Source organism: Cupressus sempervirens, chromosome 5 (assembly GCF_028749045.1).
Source record: "Cupressus sempervirens isolate cs-2001-9-10 chromosome 5, ASM2874904v1, whole genome shotgun sequence".
Lineage (NCBI taxonomy): Eukaryota > Viridiplantae > Streptophyta > Pinopsida > Cupressales > Cupressaceae > Cupressus > Cupressus sempervirens.
Window position 1 is genome coordinate 101,363,911 of NC_143122.1, and position 23,790 is coordinate 101,387,700.

Consider the following 23,790-nt stretch of genomic DNA (forward strand, 5'->3'; position numbering starts at 1 on the left):
AAGGCTTTTGGGTAAATTCATGCCTAGGTCATTTGGAGGCTGCAACAGGATGATGATGGTTTGATCAATAGATTTATGTTTGATCAATACATGCCTCACAAATTGTACATGTTGGCATATATCAACCCTAATCGGAATGGAAATTGTTTGAGTTTTTTTCTATGGGTTGCTGATAGTCATGACATTTAGTCAAAAAAATATCTAATGTATGAAATGCTTAAAAAATAGTACTAATTATAATATAATTTAATTAGAAGAAATATGAGATTTCGGCATTGTTCAAGATTCAAAAGAAATTGTTAAATACTAATAGATCACTTTGACTTCATCTTTTAAAGGATGAAATGAATTCATTTGACAAATCTAGATATAGTGTGGTACTAAAACAAAAATTCTTATAATTATAATTATATTATATATTAATTTTATTATGACTTTATATTGGTAGTTTTACTATATGTAATTTCACCAAATATCAATGTCTTCATTCAATACTAGTGGAAAAATAGAAAATTAAGCAAAATAATAACAAAAAAAAATATGCACTAGATATCCAGTCCTCTATCTAACAAAAAGCTGAATTTTGATACACACAATACAAGCTATTAATTTGCAAATGAACGTATGTCTAAATTGTAATAAGTGTCACCTCAAAAATAGATACAAAATGTTTATCATAATCAAATGAGACAGATTGAAATCACTAAATATCATGTTTACAAATCTAAATTCAAAAGAATCACTTCGTATCTATTTTAGTAAAAAAAAATGTAGTACAATTGAATGTCACTCCTTTAAAATGTTAATTTTTGTTAAAAAATAATTATTGAAGGAGATGAAAAAATGAATACAAATAAACTTTAAAAAAAATTAAAATTACGTATTTAGAATCTAAACACAAGGTGATCTTTGAGTTGCTAGTTACATAATCTTGGAGCAGTAAGTGTTTGAATGCAAAAATTCTTCTTACAGATTTTTAATTTTATTGTTAAAGCTGACAAAAAAGTGCAACACACTTGTTGAGTGTTAATTTTTATGCAATGGAAACAACAAAAATTTGAGGCAGATTTCTCTCTTCAAAAGTTGATAGAATCAACTCCAAGATTCCTTTAGACTATTTGTTAGCTGCCTAGGTAGCTCAATAGAATATAAATATGATTGTTCACAAGGATGTTGTTACTAGTTCAATAAGTACAAAATCATGAAACCTATAAAACTTTGAAAATCATAATATTTTTTAATATTTTTTTTCATGCATGCAAATTCTAATATCAAACTAGAATGAATTTTCTATGAACTTTTTAGAGGTTTTAATATATTTCATTAATTTCATCAAATTGTACAAGCACTCAAATGTATTCATACATGGGATGAATTACTATGAATCCACTAATATATATTCTCTTTCCATTTCATCGCTATATAGGTATTCATAGCAATTATGAAAAGCTCTAGAATACTATGATTGACAAGCATCATATGTAATAAATAATCAAATAGTTCATCATTCATAAATATAAATTTATGAACATGTGATATTTAAGTAGGATATACCATAAGAAAAATAGGAGCACTAATTATATATCTGTGTTGCACAAAACATTGACCCTTATCACATTATACAATTTAATGCTTTTATATAGAACCTATAACATGTCACTCGAGAACCTAAGAGAAATAAACCTAATATGTTACAAAGTTTACTGAATTTCTTTTAAAGTTGAAACAACATAAAAGTAACAATGCGAAAGCAATACCTACACTTCATTGTAAAACTATGATGGGTGGGAGAGGAAACAAGAAAGGGAGTGAACATGCTTGTTTGAAGCCTAGGGTTTTGGCAGCACTAGGGGCATTATAGGGGTGCCTCATCTTGGTAAGGAAGAGCATAACAAAGAAGATGATGATGAGGATGTGGCTGACTATAGGGGAGGTCTTTTTTTTGCTGTATGGGTTCTCTCTTGTTGAGATTTGGCTTTTTTTTTGCTTGGACTTTGATCAAATTTCTCTAGCTAAGGTACTTGGACTCTTTACATGGATTTTGGGGCCCTTATCTCCTTTGGATCTAGTGGTCTTTGAGTTCCCTTGCTCTATGTGTTGTGAACTAGATACATGGGTCTTATGGCTTCATTTTCATAGGACAGTGAGGTGCAACTTGGTGTGGGGTTTTCCCCATTTGTTTAGGTGCCATGTTAGTGATGGACAACATAACAGAGGAGGGATTTGTAATGGAAAGATTCTTGTTTCCTCTTTTGGTTGATCTGATAGTAATATTGTTGATGGGTTTCTCCCATATGTCACTATTTTCGCTTGCAAAATGGGCAATGGAGGGATTATTGGCATTTTCATGTGCTTGACAGAGGGCTCTTTGTCTGCTTGGTTCACATGGTCTTTTCTTGGCTTTTTTATTAAGTGTAAAGGATCCTATATTTTTCTCTCCTTTTGTTGAGAGTTTTACTATTTGTTGGGTTTTTTTAATGGTTTTCTATGAGCAATGGTTTGGTGGGGGTTATCACTCCCCCCTTCCTATGTTTAATGTTTTACTAGACTATTGTTCTTGGGAAAACCTTTGGTTGTGGAAGTAGATGTTTCTTGGTGGCCATGCATTTCATGAGCACATAATTTTAAGGTTTTTGTTGCCCTTTCACATTTGGTGGGTAAAATCTCTAATTGGGGGTCTTATTTGCTAGGTATCTCATTTGAGCCTTTCTCTAGTATGTTAAGTTTCCCAACATTTTGCTATGTTTGGGTATTGGATATTCTTGTTCCTTTGTATGTGTTGCTCAAGTTTGGTTTCCCCATTTATTGGGTGGTTGGTTCCTTGTTGGGAGGGCTCTCTAGAGTTCTCTAGTTATGAGAAATGTGCAGTTATATAGGTGGTGAACTTGGATATTTGTGTTCACTTCTTCTTGTATGGCTTCTATGGAGGTGAAGCTTTCTCCTATTGAGGTTGAGAGCAGGTGTAAGATTTTGGAAGTGGAGGAGACTCCTATTGAGGGGGATATTTTTAGGGCTACCACTTGTGGAGGGGCTAGGGGATGGTGGCATCACTACCTCATCCATGGTATTTTGATCTTTCTTCCCCCTATTTCTATTGAGGTGTACTCTTTTACTATTGCGATGGGAAAGGAGACTACAACGGGTTGGAAGATCTTTGAGATGTTGACTTGAACAAGGGGTCTATATTGTTGTGGATCTTTGTTTCTAACAAAGAAGAATGGAGAGGCAATTTGTTTCTTGAGTTTGATTATCAAATCTTATGGTGATGAAAGTGTCTTTTTGTTTTTTTATCTTCCTGTGATTGGGCATGTGTTGGAAGTTTTAAAGGACTCACCTTGGTCCTTTGTTATTATTTTTGGTTAGAGTTTATAACTTTTGAATGGGCTTGTCCCAAGTCGACCTTTGTCAATATTGAAATTGGTTTTAGTCACTTTCAAATCTTTGTCTTTGATAGAGATATGTCTAGATCTAGCTCTTTGATAATTTGGTTTATTGATGTCTAGCACCAGGTGTATTTATAGTTGTTTAACAATGCCTATTGTCTGCTAGTGTACCACAAGTTAGAACCCTCTTGCTGGTTTTCTTAATAAAAAACAATGAAAAAAAAATATACATAGACACAAAAATTACACATATGCAATCACAATGCATATTTCATTCCTCAAGGGTTCCTTCATATTGAATTACGTTTAATAAGTTTATGTTAATAAGTTCAAGTCTCAATTACAATATCCATAATCATAAAACAGATAATAGATACATAATCTCATGGGAACAAATGATATGATAAACTATTTTCAGATAACATCATCCATTGCACATGTTGTAGGGTATGCAACAATAAATACAAGTACATCAATATACAATGTATCTTGTAGGATCTTAAAATACAAGATACATGATACACAGGTAAAACATCTAAATAGAAGTGTCCAAGACAAGAATAAGAATGATAATGGAACAACTACATCAACAAACATTCAATAACTGCCAATCTAAGGGCAATTGAAATGGTAAGAAGTCACTACCTCCCAAATGCATGGTCAGCTAATCAAACTTTCACTCCCACCATGAGGGAGATATAATGTACAATCCACACAAAGATAATTGAATCATAAAATAATCATGGGCAAGGGATCCTAATAATCAAATTGACCTCAAGGGTAACTCAAACTATTGATAAAGAAAAGATAGCCAAAGTGAAAAAAGCACTCATCCAAACCAACATCGCATACCAAAATCAACAACAAATACCAAGTACAAATCAAAATCAAAATAACAAAGTTACAACCACCTCTAGAATGAAAGTAAACCACCAATCACTAACTCCAACAATAAAAGCACCACCAATGAATAATTGACACTTATCAATAAAAGCCAATTATCAATAATCCAACTCACATCCAATCAATAAATAATAACTCATAATAAATACACCATCCAAAGTAACATCCAACAAGTACACCACTAGATGAAGGTATTAAAAAAATATGAAGGAGACTTAGGCTACATACTATGGAGTGTCATCACGTGAGCCAACTCTAAGGTTACCCTAGTAGTCTCTCAGGACTCTAACCCCATAGTGACTCTATGCAAAACTAGGATACCCTCTCATGAAGATGAAGAAAATAGTCATACCTCTCATGGTATAATCTCATTCCCATCCTTATCCTATACAAGCACTCAAGGTATGGATGAGGAAAACACTTTAACTTATCTTTTTAATTTATCTCAAGGAATGGGTGAGGCAAACTTTTTAATTATTATGTTATCACTTGTTATACAATTTACAATGTTTTTCTTTGATAGCCACTTTGGGCCCTGACCCCCATTACAAGCCATTCCCATAGACATGCACCTAGACTACCTTCCCAAAACTCATAAACTATAATTGTTTCCAATGCCACAAAAATAATATTGATCAAATTTGGTTCCTTAATAGGCAAGCCAAAAATAGCATTGGTTCTCAAAACCCAAGTTCTCATAAATTCTCAATAGTGTAGAGCTCATAAAACATAAATATCAATTCAAATCATATAGTACATCATGACATCCATTCAAATAATCATAAAGAAATCTCAAAAATGCTTATAGTACACATCCTAACTTGGTCAACTAAACAACCCACAAAGAAAACCATTATGAAATTAAACACCACAAGATTATAAATATAATATTTAAGAAAACACACAATTTTTAGCCATATGATTTAATTCCATCTTTTCTCTTGATATAAATTGTTATGCTAATATACTTATTAAATCAATAAGTATTTAAATATCAAATCTCTTTGTACATATAAAATATCATGTTATTAATTTAAATAATCTTAAATCATAAATAAGGAAAAAGCCTACAACGCAATGGCAACTTGCAAGCCTCTCATGTGGGAGGTTTTGGGTTTGATTCTACCTTTGCTTAACATATAATAATAATTAATCTAGGCTTCGGCCGTTTACGGATAAAAAAATAAATAAAAATTCTTCAATCATAAATAATTTAATTAATAACATAAATGCATATTATTAGATTCAATATTAATATCAATTTCATTTCTAAAATATTAATTATACTTCTATTGAAGTTTAATATTAATATTTACTTTTCTTTTAAATCATAATGCAGCTAGAGATAACTCAAACTTGAAATTATAAATTTAATTAACTTATTTACAATTTTTCTCATAATATTTAAATATTCATAACTAGATTTTATAGTGAACTCTATGATAACTTCTCTTAAGATATAACTAAATCACAATTATATATTTATTAATTTAAAACCCCACTTGCATTAATGAATATTTAACAATTTCTAACCCTCTAAGAATTTTTAAAATAATTAATATTAGCAATTGCATGCTTGTGTGCATGCAACGAGTGAGTCGATAGGAGATGAGAATGTAAAATAAGCATTAATAACGTGCACATAGATGTTTTTGGAGAAAAAATTAAAAATTAGAGTTTAGTAAATATAGATACGAATTTTTAAATATTTTTGAAGATATGGATATTGATTTAAAATATAAAAATTAGTGGAAATATCAATATTGTGTTGCTTCCCTTCGGTTAAGAAAATCAATTTTATAATTGATCAATTTTCTTAAAATTGCACTATTTGTATATAGTTACGCAAGCTTTCTAGTTCATAATTATTTTTCTCTTTTAACAGTAAATCTTTCAAGTTTTGTTTGAAAATAATTAAAATCTATTAAAAACATAAATGATAATAAAGTAAAATTATATATTTTTGTAATGAGTTATTAAATTGGATATGTTTTGCAATTAAAAATTATTAATTTTTAAAATTTGAAAATTATTTAGATTAGTTTCTAAATCACACATAAATCTGTCCTCAAATATTACTATTTTTTCAAAGATTAGATCTGTAAGGTAGAATTTGCAAGTTGAAATATTTTTATTGTTATTATTATTATGATGATGAAATAATGTGTTTATTTTAGTAGAAACTTTATCTTAGCCAAGAAAATGTTGATATTAAAATTTTAGGAGAAGTTCAATGATAAGTTTGATTATGTGAATATACTATACACAACCAAATCCTAGAGAAAATTATTTTCATTCTAATGAAGCAAGGTGCAGACATCTCCTTTGTAAACCACATATATTGACACAAAATATATATAGCCAACTTGAAATAATCCCAAATAGATTCTCCAAATCCTTGAGATATGTCAAAAAACTTGATAAAACAAGAGTAAAACAATTGGGTAAAACATAGTAAAATAAATGCGTAAAACACAATGAACTAAATACAGGTAATGGTCTTTAATTTACACAATTTATTTTGAAATAAAAATGCAAACAACATCAAATATCACCTAAGGAAGTCTCCAAAGTCTCTAGATTTTTCCAAGCCCAATCCTTCCACAACAAAGGAAAATTATTCTATAAAACAATGCAAAATATGAAAGGTTTCATGTTGCTTTCACTTTGACAAGTTCTCACACATTAAAGATGATCATGGTCAGAAAAAACTTAATAAAAATCCGTAAAAGCTTAAATTTTTAAAATTTAACCATAATCCATAAGGTGATAATGTGCAAACAAACAGAACAATCACATTAGACAAAAATTAAAATACATGCAATTGCTTCAAGAGGATTTGGTGAGCAAGAAAAAAGACTTCAAAGCATAATCTGTATGATTCCATAAACATGATACCATCAATCAAATTAGGATACTCAAAAACTAATATATTAGCAACACACTCAAGTGATAAATTAGAAAGTTGCACTCACTCTTTGAAATAAATTAGAAAGTGATAAACTTGTGAATCCCACTCTAAATCAAATATGCACATTTAGTTGCATTCTATATGCATGGACAATAGGAAATGCTAGAAAAATACACCACAATTATATTTATTTAATAGGTCCATGCAAACCTCTAAAAAAATGAAAACCTACTGAGTTTTTTCAACTCCACCTAATGTCATATGCATATGAATTGAGATTGCATATTAAACTATGACATCCTTTTGTGTTATATGAAACCAAGGGATTTACACATTTAGTTGTCATGCAATCATAGGTTAATCTTGAGCTTCACTTGGTTTCAAGAATAGTTTAATATTCTCTACTAATTAGGGCCAACCATGTGAAGGTGGAAGCTCATTTCCCCTCCCCCCATTCCCTAACATCTAAATTCCTAGTTAACATATAAAATTCATTAATTTCATTAATAAATTCCCCATTAACATCATACCATTGATTTGCTACACTTGTGAATGCCACTATGAATCAAGAATGCATGTATAGTTGCATTCTGTATGCATGGACAATAGGTGGAGCTAAAAAAACCTACCATGTTTACATGTATTTAATAAGTCTATGCAAAATTCTAACAAAAGTACAAACCTATTGGGTTTTTTCAACTCCACCTAATGTCTTATGCATATGAATTGAGATTGCATATTGAACTATGACATCTTTATGCATTGCTTTAAACTAAGAGATTCACACAATTAGTTGTCATGCAATCATAGGTTAATGTTGAGCTTCACTTGGTTTTGAAAATAGTTTTATTTTTTGCATGAATCAAGGCCAACCACATGAAGGTGGGAGCTCATTTAGCCCACCCCCCAACATAGAAATCCCTTGTTAACATCTAAAATTCATTCATTCCATTAATAAATTCCCCGTTAACATCATACCATTGATTTGCTAAACTTGTGAATGCCACTTTGAATCAAGAATGCATGTGCAATTACATTCTATATGCATGGACAATAGGAAGAGCTAAAAAAATCACCATGTTTACATTCATTTAATAGGTCTATAAAAATCTCTAATAAAAATGCAAACTTGTTGTGTTTTTTTAGCTCCACCTAATGTCATATGCATATGAATTGAGATTGCATATTGAACTATGACATCTTCTTGCATTGCTTTAAACCAAGAGATTCAAATAGTCAGTTGTCATGCAATCATAGGTTAATGTTGAGCTTCACTTGATTTTGAGAATAGTTTAATATGTGTTGTAATGTCATGTTTTATGCATTTTTATTACTTGAGTGCAACTTATTTGAGCTTTGTTTCCCCAGCTCAATGGGTGGCTTCTTAGAAGCCTAGGATGGGAGGTGAGCCTCCATGGTTCTTATGTAAATTTTTTGTTGGTTTTGTGCTTTTGGATCCAAGGAAGAAGTTTTGTTGTTTCCCCATGTGTGGGAGAAGCAAGGCAATGGAATATGTCATTTTGTAATACATCTGAAATGATGGAATCCTTCTTCATGTTATTGCATATTGCATTGTAAAAGTTGAACCCTTAATTTATGTCCTTTTGGGTGATGTATTGTAAAAGTGAGATTCTCATTTAAGGTGGTCCAATAGAAATACATGTCAATGAACCATAGTCAAGATGCAAAAAAGAGTATATATGTTTGTACCAAGGTGATAAATCTTAGATACGTCATGAGGCTAGTGTCATAGAAGGAAAAATCACTAGACAAAGGAAGATGGCAACATAGGAAAAACATCAACCCCCTATGCACTTTAAACATAGCACTGCATGCATAATAAAATATAGAAGATATGTTGAATCTAAGAATACAATAATTTGTACAAGTGTCCTTAGATGACACTGCTTGAATTAGAAAGAAAAACAAGACAAAATAATATATATATATATATATATATATATATGGAATATGACATTTTATCTCAGTGCGCTTACAAGAATGCATACAAATGATGCCTAAATAGACTCAAACCTTTTAAATTTTCCAACATACATACATGACTCAAAGAAATTCAATCATCACAATAGATTCAAGACCATAACATCAATCCATGTCATACTCCCACAACAGCACAACACTTTGAAAATGAAAAGATTCAGTGAAGTCAACTACAACATCAACAGTTAGGATCTAACATAAAATGTTTAAAGTATTTTATGAACTTCTCACAAACAATAGATTACTCCTAGTTTGATCACCTTTTCCAATCAAGTTTCCATTTGTATCAAATATCTTGGCTAATTTGTTCTCAAACTCAACTTTGTACCCCAAATTATTCAATTGTGACATACTTAACAAGTTCAATCCCTCAACATAATAAGCATTATCACATGAAATCTTGTTTGTGAGTTTGATGGATCCTTTTCTTTTTATTGACCATGGTGCATCATTATGAAATCTTACACTATTTCCATCATAATAGGTTAAGGTAATGAACTTACTTTTGTCTCCAGTCATGTGATGCAAGCATCCACTATCAATATTCTCTGGTAATCAGGGCCAACCATGTGAAGTGGAAGATCATTTGGACTCACCCCCCTAACATTTAAATTACTTATTAACATCTAAAATTAATTCATTCCATTAATAAATTCCTTGTTAAAATCATACCATTGATTTGATAAATGTGTAAATGCCACTCTAAATAGAGACTGCACATGTAGTTGTGTTTTATATGCATGAATAACAGGCTTGTATCATCTTAATATGGAAGCACTTCCATGTTAAGAATGTTTAGCCCTTCAAGTAAGTGGTCTAGGGTCATATCAAGTGCCTTGATTAGTTCTTTGCATGGATCTGGTTGCCTCCCCCTATTTCCTGCCTCTTTCTGACAACTTGCTCTAATAAACTTAAGACTTTGAGTTGCTAGGTCAATGATTACCTGATGGGTCAAGGTTGACCTCAACCTTGACTTAGGTCAAGGTTGACCTTGACTATGACCTAGGGTAGAGTTAACCTCGACCTTGACCCTTGGTCCAAATTTCAAGTTTTGGAGGTTTTGAGATATCAGACTTTGGAAAGTTTCTTTTCCCGCTTCTAAGTTAGTTGTTTTAGATTTCATAATGGTAAAATCTTAAATTATATTTAATATAGGCCCATTTAAAGGGGTTATGTCTTAATTTTAATTTACCTATGTTAGCCTCTCTAGTAGTTTGAGCCCTAGAATAGTATAAAATAAAGCCTTTCTCTCCCATTTTAAAATCAAGTTTCCATCTACATATTAGACAATCCATTATTTCCACAATCAAGTAAGATCAATCAAGCATTCCATCCAACATTTCCAATGAAGCATCCAAGCCATTGTCTCTATTTAAGTTCTCCATTGAAGATCAAGGATTTAGGAATTCATGCCTTTGAAGGGATTTCAAGCATTCAAGATTCATCATTCAAACCCTAGGTCTATCCATCAGGGTGGTGTGATCTTCCTTCAAAATCCTTTGTTCATCTTTAGGATCCATTTGATTCTAAGCATAAAATCATGGAGGTTTTGGTTTACATTTTCTATTGTTATGTTCAAGCTCTCATATCAACATACTTATATACATTTCAAATGCAATTGTATATCTATTGAATACCATAGCTTTGTTGTTAGATCTACTTCTACTACTTGCTAGTGTTATTTATTTCATATCCATTATTAAGGTTGATTCCAAACTAGGGTTTAACTAAGGGAAACCCCTCATCCAAATAAAAAAGACTTTTTTTTTTGTAGATACAGGTGTGAGACAACTAGTATCAGTGCAGATGTGGATAACCTTTTCACCAAAATTTTGGTATCTACAAATAGAATTTTCATCAAAGTACCATAGGTCAAGGTCAAAAATAAAGGGTTAAGATTGTGCCCCAGTATCTGAGTCAAGGTCAACCTACCCTCAAAAAGATAAAAATTTTCTAGGTTTTATCTATTGCAGTTTTCTAGTCCCAAATCTAGTTCTAGAATTTCCTGAGACTATACACAAGCAACATAAAATAGGTATTTAAAATTAATTCCATCACGATGTATGTATATTATCTTGTCTAATTTCAATAATTTCCAAATCTACATTAATTATTCAATTTCAACTCAAAATATAGATGAATAGTGGGAATGTTAGATGCATTTTCAAAGCTCCATTTTTTACTTATTCAAGGTTGAGCTGAAAAAACTCACCATGCTTATATTTATTCAATAGGTCTATGTAAACCTCTAACAAAATTGCAAATCTATTAGGTTTTTTAAGCTTCATCTAATTTCGTATACATATGAATTGAGATTTCATATTGAACTATGGTGTCCTTTTACATTGCCTAAAACCAAGAGATTCACATAGTTAGTTATCATAGGTAAATGTTGAGCTTCAATTAGTTTCGAGAATAGTTTAATATTCTCTACTATTTAGGGCCAACCATGTGAAGGTGGAAGCTCATTTGGTCCAACAACCCCCCCCCCCCCCCCCCCCCCCCAACATCTAAATTCCTCGTTAACATATAAAATCTTCAAGAAGCGATCAATCTTTAATGTACAAAAAAAAGGTGACATAATTTTCCCATCTTCTAGTGCATGCCATTTTTCCATCGCGTCCAAAAATAATATTCTACCACTTTGAATCAAGAATGCATATGCAACTATGTTCTATATGCATGGACGATAGGCATAGCTGACAAAATGTAGTATGATTACATTTATTGAACAAGTCTATGAAAGGATCAATCTTTAATGTACAAAACAAAGTGACATCATTTTCCCATCTTCTAGTGCATGTCATTTTTCCATCGCATCCAAAAATATGATTCTACCACTTTGAATTGAGAATGCATATGCAACTATGTTCTATATGCATGGACAATAGGAAAAGCTGACAAAATGTAGTATGATTACATTTATTTAATAAGTCTATTAAGTTTTTAAAATTATAGTCCATCATGAACATTAAAACTCTAGTTGCTATTGCCAAGAGAATGTCCTCAGTAGGTTAACACATAGAAATTCTTGATTTTCCTGCATGCTAAGGACATTACCCTTGCCTATAAGAGTCAAAGTTATAATGTTCATGATGGTGCATAACTTAAAATACCTAATTAAAGACCTCTAACAAAAATGAAAACCTATTGTATTTTTTAGCTCCACCTAATATCATGTGCATACGAATTGAGATTGTATATTGAATTATGACATCCTTCTTCATTTATTGAAACTAAGAGATTCACATAGTTAGTTGTCATGCAAACATAGGTTAATGTTGAGCTTCACTTGATTTCGAGAATAGTTTAATATTCTCTACTAATCAGGGCCAACCATGTGAAGGTGGAAGCTCATTTGTCCCCACCCCCTACCTAACATCTTAATTCCCCATTTGAAATCTAAAATTTTTAAGAAAGGATCAATATTTTAAGTACCTGTAATGTCCTCATAAACTCCTGCTACTCTCAGGGGAAGTCCATCTTCATTCCTCATGAGAAATTCATCATAATTCTTTAGTGATTCCCATACATCTAATACAGGTATATCCAGGAATGTCCTCATCACATCCTACATAAAATGAATTCAGTATTACAAAATGCCCCCTAATAAATAATAGTTCAAATGAAATAAACACATGAAAAATGAGAGAGAAAAAGAGAAATCTAGTTACCAATAGGTTTTGCCATCACATCTATGGGCATGCTACATGTTGAGTGAGTTTTATTATTTATCTTGCTAAGATCTCTTTGTTTATATACATACATACATACATAGACACAGACATATGTGTGTGTATGTATGTATATGTGAACATATATTGTTGGAAATATTATGACAGGCTAAGTTACTGAGAAGGGAGGGGTGAATCAGTAACTTCTAAAACTTTTATCCCAATTAGCAATTAATCCTTTATATGAATTTTGATCTAATTGCATGCATGAGAAACTAAAAAATATGAAAGTATACACAACACCTTAACATAAGATTTGGTGACCCAAAAATCTTCCAAATAGAAAGTAAAATTGGGGTGGGGATGATACCCACAAGCTTTAGTACTACAGTATAAAGTTGGCATATTAATGCTTACAATGATCACTTCTAATGATCTACCCTGTTAGGAGCAATAAGGACTACTAAGGCCACCTTGCAAAAGGATTTACAAATATACAATGAAGTATGCATTTAGTAAAGAGATTTAGATAAGACTATTAGGTCTACCTTGTTAAAGAATTTGACTGATCCACCTATTAGGATGAAGTAGTAGCTGATCTTTGATCTACAACTTGGCTTGCTAAATGAGATTCCTTTGAGTGTACAAATCACTTTCTGTGATAGATGAATCTTTGTTGCTCCTTATACTATTGTAGCCTTTGTAATTCACTCTTTTGCTCTTCTTTTATGATTACATTACTTCATCACATTCATTATTTGGATGTGATACAATACATTACATATATATCAATCCAATTACATAATTACAAAGTCATTCAAAGTGTAGAAACTCAAGCTCTAAAGACTAGCTCAGTGAGGTTCTGATACTCAACATCCACTGTCAATGTTTAGAATCATCATGCACTTGGTATACATAGAAGCTTGGTCCATACTGATCACTTCCATCTAGTCTTGAACTTGGTTTGCACTAGTGACTCAATGAATATTGTGAAACTCGGCATATAAACTGAATCATTTGGTTCACATTGCATAGCTCAGTAAACACTGTCACCTTGAGCTCGGTATAATCTAAGTCTCTTGGTTAACACTGAGTATCTCGGTTAACACTAGACTCACATCACATTAACTATGAACTCAATAAGCACTGTACAACTCAATTTGCACCAATAAACTCAACATACACTAAAATTCTTGGTTTACACTATTATTCTTTACAATAGTAGTGATTGCTCGGTTCAAATTGAAATTTTTCCATAGGACTCGGTAGCAACTGTAGGACTTGGTAACAATTGGAATGCTTGTTTAACACTGTTAACTATATGCAATATGCTTGATATGAACTCACAACCTGAATAAGTGTATGTCACTAATAGCAAACATGACTAGAATGTCAACATATATAGATACATACATACATATATATATATATATATATATATATATATATATATATATATATATATATATATATATATATATATACATATACATATACATATATATATACATATACATATACATATACATATACATGTGTATATATGTATATACATGTATATGTATATATATGTATATACATACATACATGTACATAGATCATAAGGGCATGACAACGAGATGCAGAGATCATAAGGGCACAACAACGAAATGCAGTGATCACAAGGACATGGCAAAAAATCTTAAATCTCCACTAATCTCTACAATCCACAAGATCTCTCTGTATATACACACACATATATACATAGAAACACATATAAATGTGTATATGTATGTATATATATACATATATATACATATATATATATATACATATACATATACATATGTATATATACATACATACATATATCCATACATACATATGCACATACATACATGCATACATACATACATCTACATATGTATATGCAATTTTATCACCTTGGAAAATTGTATTTGATCTTGCTAGCTAAGAACAACTGATTATTCCTGCTATGATGTGTTTTTGTAAAATTTCTTGTGAACTTTGCCCATTTTTCCTAATCTACATTATTTTTGTGCATGAACTTGAGATAAGTCACTTAGCACAGGCTGAGTGAGTTTTATTGTTTTATTATTTAGATTATATAACATGTATGTAGTTAGATCAATTTTTCTATTATGCCAAGATCTTTTTGTATATATACATACATAGGCACACACATATGTGTGTGTATGTATGTATATATACACACATATATATACAAATACATATGTATATATGCATATATATACATACATATTCATAAATAATAGTAATATATATAATGTATATGCATTTTCTTTTCCATTTCTTATAAGAGTGTTTCAAGGTTGGGAACCACTTCAACATCATTTGCATAGTTTAGAGGTAATGTCATTGTGGCACAAACTTCTGTAAGGGAATGAGCCTCATAACTATGACATTTACATAGAAGCAAAAACTTTCTTCTTCAACTCCTTACACTTAACTCTTCACCGAAGTTATTCTTCTAGTAGTGAGAATAGATGTTGCAAATTCCTGTGACTCAAGGTACCCTAAATCTATGCTACATTTTTTGGCTCGACATGGGAGAAGTTACTACCAGATTCAGTACTTCATAACATTCTAGATCATATAGTAATACCCAAATTAACAACAATAATAGATACTTGGGATCCTTGCAGGGTTACATCCTTGGCTTCCATTGTTGGGCTAGTGTATGGAGCCTTTATATCCAACCATTCATTATAAATTGGAGAATGTACTTCATGTCTATCATCCAAGTGATGCATTTGCATATGCAATTTTATCACCTTGAAAAATTGTATTTGATCCTACTAGCTGCGAACATCTGATTGTTCATTTTATTGTACCTAATCTGATGGCAGTTCTACAAGAACTTGTAATCAACTCAACTAATCAAAAACTAGACAAATTTAATTGGGTTCTTATTTCTTTCTAAAAATATCTTCTATGATATGTTTTTGTAAAATTTCTTGCAAACTCTACCCATTTTTCCTAGACTGCATTATTTTTGTGTAGGACTACCCATATCACATGTAGGCACATTAAATTTGGATTGAGTAAGGGAAGAAAGTTGATGTTGCAAGGAAGAAACAATTTGAGTAATAATTATGATAGTGGAACCAATAGAGGAAATAGGTGGAAATGACACATTCAACACACTAGGAAGAGTGTAAAAATTAGCTAGAATAGAAGGTGATACAAGTGGGACATTAGGAACCATAGTAGGAGGATTAGGATAAGTGTAAGGAACACTATTGTATGAAGGTTGTGAGATAATAAATGAAGCAGGTGGAACACTCATAGGTAGAGAAGAAATAGTGAGACTACTAATAGGAGGATTAAATCAGCTATTCTCTTGCTACTACAACTACCAAGGTCAAATGAATCATACTCATTTCAAGCCTTCATTTGATTAGAAAGTTTCTTTCTTCTTCCTCTACTCTTAATCACAAGATTAGATAACTATCTTTCAATAATAGAAACCTCAACCACAAGTTTTTCTATCTTCACACAAAAAGTCTTAAAAACACTTAAGTTCACTACTACATTTGGGATCAAATTGTGATGGCAAGATAATATGTGGATTTTTATTTTTTTTGCAATTGTCCTTAATGTTGTCACAATATTGATGTTTGCATCGTATTGTAACACCCATGCGAGTATAAAAAAGAAAGAAAGAAAAGATGACATTATTCATTCCCCATTTGTTTTGATCAATTGTGGAGAGTTGTGTGTGAAAGATGGTGGAGAGCTCTGAATGAAGGTGGAGAGCTCTGAGCATTATTGGAGAACTCTGAGCTCTGAACGTTGGTGGAGATTTTATTGTCATGCCCTTGTGATCATTGCATTTCATTGTTGTGCCCTTCTGATCCTTGTATTTCATTTTTGTGCTGTTGGTGGAGATTAGTGGAGATCTAGGATTTCATTATGATGCCCTTGTGATCACTGAATTTCATTTACGTGCCCTTACGATCTCTTCATTTTGTTGTCATGTTCTTATCTTTATGTATATGTATGCGTATATATACATACCTACATACATACATACATACATACATACATACATACACATAATATGTGCGTGTATGCATATATACACATATATACACATATATACATATGTATATATATGCATACGTACATACAGACATACATACATACATATACAAATATTACAAGGGCATGACAATGAGATGTAGAGATCACAAGGGCATGACAATGAAATCCTAGATCTCTACTAATCTCCACAATCCACAACATCTCTCTGTATATGTACACACACACACACACACACACACACACACACACACACACACACAAACATACATCTGCATATGCAATTTTATCACCTTGGAAAATTGTATTTGATCCTACTAGCTAGGAACAACTAATTGTTCACTTTATTGTACCTAATTTGATGACGATTCTATAGAAATTTGTAATCAATGTAATTAATCAACAACTAGAACCATTTAGTTGGGTTATGGCTTGTTTGTTTCTAAAAATATCTGTTGTGATATGTTTTTGTAAAATTTCTTGTAAACTTTGCCATTTTTCCTGGTCTACGTTGTTTTTATGCAGGATCTTGAGGTAAGTTAGTTAGTATGAGTTCAGTAAGTTTTATTATTTTATTATTTAGATTCTAGAATATGTATGTAGCTAGATCAATTTTTCTATTGTGCTAAGATGTAATAAACACCTAAAAAAGATCTCTAAGATATACATGTTTAGAAGGAAATATAAGGAGATACTTGTTTAGAAGCAAAAGAAAAGAACATTTACATAGCCCTTGAAGAAAATTGTAGAGAAAGGGCATGACAACAAAATCGCGGAGCAAGGGTATGACACAAAAATGAAATTGTAGAGTAGGGGCATGAAGATCACAAGGGCACGACATGGCAATAAAATTATAGAGTAAGGGCATGTTAATGAAATGCAAAGATCACAAAGGCACGACAAGGAAATTGTAGAGCAATGGCACTGCAATGTTTAGAGCTCTCCAGCCTCTTTCACACATAGCTCTCCACAATCAAAACAAATGGGGAATGATTTATGTCATGTTTTCTTTTTCTTTTCTTTTTTATACTTACATCGGTGTTGCAATTATGATACTAATGATGATATTGTGACAACATCAGAGATAAGTGCATTAAAAAATATGAAAATCACCACAAATTACATAGTCATCATAAATTATTGTTGTAATTTGATCCCAAATGTTGTAGTGTGTATATATATGTACACACACACATACACACACACACAAATTTATTATTTTTATTTCTATATTGTGTGTGTATGTTTAAGACACACACACATATATACTACTTGTTATTAAAAAAATTCTCTTTCAAGTACTTTAAATTTATTAAATTTAAAATCAATACATTGTGCATGGTTAGATGCAAGATTTTTAACTTAATTATTTCTATAAAATACTTTTTTATGATTTTATTGGATGAATTATTTTAACTCTTATATGGGTTGAATTTCATGGATTGTGAAACATGATACTTTTAAAGATTTTAATATTGTATTTTTAATATTATATTTTACAAATAATTTTTTTCATTAAATTAAAAATATTATATATACTTATATTATACAAATTTCTAATCAATACTATTATATATATATTATTATTATAAAAATACTATATAATATTTTTATTAATTTAAATATTTTAGATACTATAATAAATTAATTAAATGAAAACTAAATTTATACTAATACTAACGGCAATTACTAAGCCATTATGTGACACTTATTTTGATTTTGTTTCTTTTTATGATTTTAATTTTTCTATTTTGATCTTTGTGTTCATTCTTTTTCTTTATTTCTCTTATTTTCTTTAACTTATTATATTGCTTTTCCTTTCCTTTTGCTCCTTTTGCTTTTTATTATTTGTTTCTTCCTCTTTTTGTTGCTACTGTTTCCTTTTTTGTTATGCATCTCTTGCTCACTGGCATTCTAATGATGGATCAAAGAGTGTGATCAACTACACATAATCTAAACATGAAGTTGCAAGTTCAAATTTCTAATGAATTGTAAAAAATTGATAACTCTCAAATTAAATTAGAAAATGATAGAAAGTGAAATTAAATTTAGAATTGAATTTAATGAAGAAGAATAAATTAGTTAATTTATATAATTAATACTTATTATTTAATTATGAGAAATTGAATTTAATTGATTCTAATGATCAATTAATTAAAGACAATTGAATAAACTTAATTATTTAATTAAAATTAAGGAATGAACAAAATAATAAATAATGCATTAAATGTGAACTCGCAAGTTAGTCCATTTTTAAGTATGTTCTTTTTGACAAAAATATTCTTTACATTGAACTCAAGGCTTAAAGGCTAAATACTATTGCAATCATTTTCATTAACTAGTGATTAATTTTCTTATTTCAATCAATTATAACTCAAATTTAAATATTCTTTACATTGAACTCAAGGCTTAAAGGCTAAATACTATTGCAATCATTTTCATTAACTAGTGATTAATTTTCTTATTTCAATCAATTATAACTCAAATTTTTTCTTACGCAAGAGCCTACAACGTAATGGGAAATTGTGAGCCTCTTATTCAGAAGGTCTTGAATTCAAATCTATTCAAGATTAATAAATAATAATAATAATTAGCTACAACATATAATAATAATTAATCTTGGACTCAAGTTTTTTCTTTTCTAATTTCTAAATTTATGTTTGTATAGAATTGAAATTTTTTTGTTTATTTTTATTTTTAGTTTATTATATTTAAAAAAATTTATTAAATATTAAATTTGAACTGAACTTTTCTTATGAACAAATACTAGTCACTATGTAGCATTTGTTATTATGGACACAATGAATAGCATGTATTGAAACTGTTGTGATAGATATGTCTATGGAGACTATCAAATAATAGCTTGGGATAAGATGGAGAAGCACCAATCAATATAGTGTCAAACTAATATAGCTCCATTATGAATTCAAATAGTCCTTTAAAGTGACCTAAAAGTCCACTTTGACTCTCTCAAAAAGCAATCTCCATGATTTTGTGCAAATAATACCCCACATGATCCAATAGTCAGCTTACTAATGAAGAGGCACCTTAATAAAATTTCCTGCCTTTTTCCCACCCTCATTCCTCGGTGCTTCTATGTTAAGTCCAGTAATTTCTTCCATCTTCTCTCCTTCACCTCAAATCAACACTTCAATAATTGTCTTGCCACCCACTTGGGTCCACAATCTTGAATAACATTGAGGAATTCTATTTCACTACAAACAGTACCGTTGAGCTTTGGCTAAAATCTCATGAGGAGCAGCAATCACAAAGTCTAACCCACTTTCCATGCCGGCCGTTCTCTCTGACTACCACTGTCATAGATAAGCTTTAACATTGTCCCCATTGACATACTACTTAAATACACCCATACATTTATGGCTACAACAAGCCTTGAGAGTTTTTGGATCTAAAAACTTTATTTGCAAGATGAGCAAGCTACTCCATAAGCTTCAAAGTTCTACTTCTAGATTGGCCAAAAGAAGAAGGGATGTTAATGATGTCCCAAAAGGTTATCTGCCTGTCTATGTGGGCAAAGATGTTCAAGTCAGATTTTTGATTGAAGCAAAAGTTGTGAATCATCCTCTCTTTGCACAGCTCTTGCAGTCTTCTCTTGAGGAGTTTGGATATGAGCAGACTGGTGCTCTCAGGATTCCTTGTGATGTTGCCTTGTTTCAAACCACTCTTGATCAAATTAAAAGCAAAAGATTTACAACTGGATTGCCAAATTGCCAGTCCTAACTTCTTTTGAGATCAATGGAATGAGGTTCTATTTTTGACCCAAAAAGGAATTGTGCTTACTTATTTTCATGTCCTAATTTCAGGGTTGGACTTTAATCAGTTACAGAGAAACATGATATGTCATATGAAGATTGTAATTGCAAAGCATATCACTGTTGTGGGAATGAATTAAGTAGGTTCCAATTTAATAAAATTATTTTTGAAAAAAGAAACAAAATCACTAGACTCGATATTTATGACTTTCTTTGATATCTGAACTTTTCTTTCATTGTTTTTGTACTATTATGATTTTCTTTCGAACCAACAATGAATTCTTAGATTGTTTTAAGAAGATTATTAATTCATGAAGGATTGCATAGAATTTTGATGACAATGTTTTGGATGAACCTATTATTGAGTGGAGGAATTCAGGCCTATCTGCGTTACATTAATGGAATATTCAAATAAGATTTGTTTTCATTTTCATTGCCTTTGTGTTAGAATCTCTATAATTCAGGATTGGTCTCCATCGATAAAATTGTACTGCAATATCTATCACTTGAAGCTATATAGATTTTTATTTATTTATGAATATTTCAGATCAATTCATTATTAGTCTAAACAAAGCAATACCTATATAGGTTTCACATCCTAAATAAAAAAATTTCACTCATTTTTTTTTTGTAGTAACATGAATACCAACCTGAATTGTTGACTCTTTATGAAGCTTATCCATTCATAAAGCTGTATTAGCATGATTTTTACTAAAAATTGTGTAGAATTTTTGTTGTCAATATTCTAGATGAACTATTATGCTGCGAAAATCTGATAAATCTGCATTGTTTTTCTTCATATTCAAAATGTAAATTATAGTATCTTTTGTATCATTGTTTCAGATAAATTATTACGCTACCAAAATCTGATGAACCTACAGCCTTTCTTCCTGTTTAAGATGTAAATTACAATATATTTTGTTTCAATATTTTTGATTAAATATTATGCTGCAAAAATCTGATGAACCTATAGTCCTTCGTCCTAATCGATTATATCATCATATGAATTATGCTAAAAAATCTAATGAATCTAGACTGTCTTTCTTCCTATTTAAATTGTAACCTACCGTACTTTTCTGAATTGAGGCTCCAAATGAATTATTATGAGTAAAGCACTGATGAAAGTATGGTATTTTTGATCTATTTAAAACGTAAATTACAGTTATTTTTTATCAAATTTAACCATGATGAATAAATGAACTATTTCCGTATGAGTGAGTTCTCTCCTATGGATCAAATTGGATATTTATCTTTAGGAATAATTGATAGAGATTAAAATGATAAACTAGATAAACTATATGTAGAAATCCACACTCTAATACACCTTGTGAAAGGTGGATGGCCAAAATAAACTAAAATGAAAAAATACTCAAAGTGCTGCAGCACTAATATATTTCATTAACCATTTTGTCCATATAATAACATTGTCAGATGTCTTTATTTATAGAGATCTTTGATTGCTTCCACAAATATCTAAATTAGCCAACATAGAATAAATAGACTTTTCTACAATGATCTAAACATAAATAACTTCTAGAACTTTACCTAATCCTATTAGTCATTCCTCTATTATGCTTTTAAATTTCATTTGAGGAGAAATTGCACATTCTAACGCTCCCCCTAATTTCAACCTCAAATGTTGTTGCATACAAATTCCACTGTGCCTATAACTTTGAAGCCTTTCGCCTCCTTGATGCCTTTCTCAAATCTCTTTCCCGATGCTACTGCATTTGCTCTTACACTCTAACATTTGTACCTGAATAAACCTCAGATCATGAATGTCAGGGCATTCAAATTCCTTTTTCTCTTGCTTGTTGTTTTCCTTTTTGTTATCATTATTGACAAAATCCTTTCTTTTGGTGATGCCAATATGTCATTATCCAAATCCTCTTTTTTTTTTTTTTGGGCTTCCAAGGCTATGGCCTTTAGTTTCTACAAACATTTTGTCAGCAATTGGTTGAATCTTTTACCAATGATTTCTTCTTTTCATAGGATACACTGATAATCTTGCCTCATGTGTCACAAATGTAAGTGACAGGATTCACTAATAAACTTGATCAGATTAATGTTTTCTTTCAACTAACCCTTGATAGCTTCCTTATGACATTTACACAAATGGTGATAGGATTCCTTGGAAATTTAAATTAGCTTCATTTGTGACAAATGGTGATAGGGTTCTCCACATAACCTTGCTTTGCAAAATAAAAATTCTTTTTACTATCACAAATGGTGACAAACAAATTTTTTCTTTCTTCAACTATTCATTGATTTTCTTAACCTAGCTGTGATACCACTTGTAGAAACTCACGACAACTCTAGTACACCTTGTAAAAGGTGGATGGACAAAATAAACCAAAATGAAAAAATACTCAAAGTTTTGCACTAATATGTTTCATTAACATTTTGTCCATATCAATAACATTGTTACATGCCTCTATTTATAGAGGCCTTTAAATATCTAAATTAGCCAACATAGAACAAATAGACTTTTCTAAAACTATCTAAATATAAATAACTTCTAAGACTTTACCTAATCCTAAATTACACATTCCAACACTATATACAACCTAGACATTTGGAGATATCAATGTTTCAAATGATACTAAAATGATTATTATTTCTTATTTATAAAAATAATAAAAATTATAAATTAATCATATTAACAAAAGGAAATGGATATTTAATACCTAAAATACATCAAAATTGAAAATATTGATTTCTTGGTATATTTAGATAAGACACTGCCAAAGATTGTATACTTGTAATAAAAATAATTAAGATCTTTGTAAAAATAATTAATTGTTCTATTTATTTAGTTAAAATTTAAATGTATATTTCTAATCTGTTAGCTTTATTTATTTATATATATTTTATTTTTGACAAAATGTTTATTGCAATAATTCTTTTACTTTCATAACTCCAAATTTACTGAATTTAGTTATATGTATTTTTATTTTTATAAACTAACCTACCAATAAACTTATAGATAAAGAAGTATAAGATGAACAAGAGTTCTGAGAAGGTCACATAAAGTATGGACATCCTCCTTTGAAAATGTGTAGAAAGGAAGAATGGGAGAT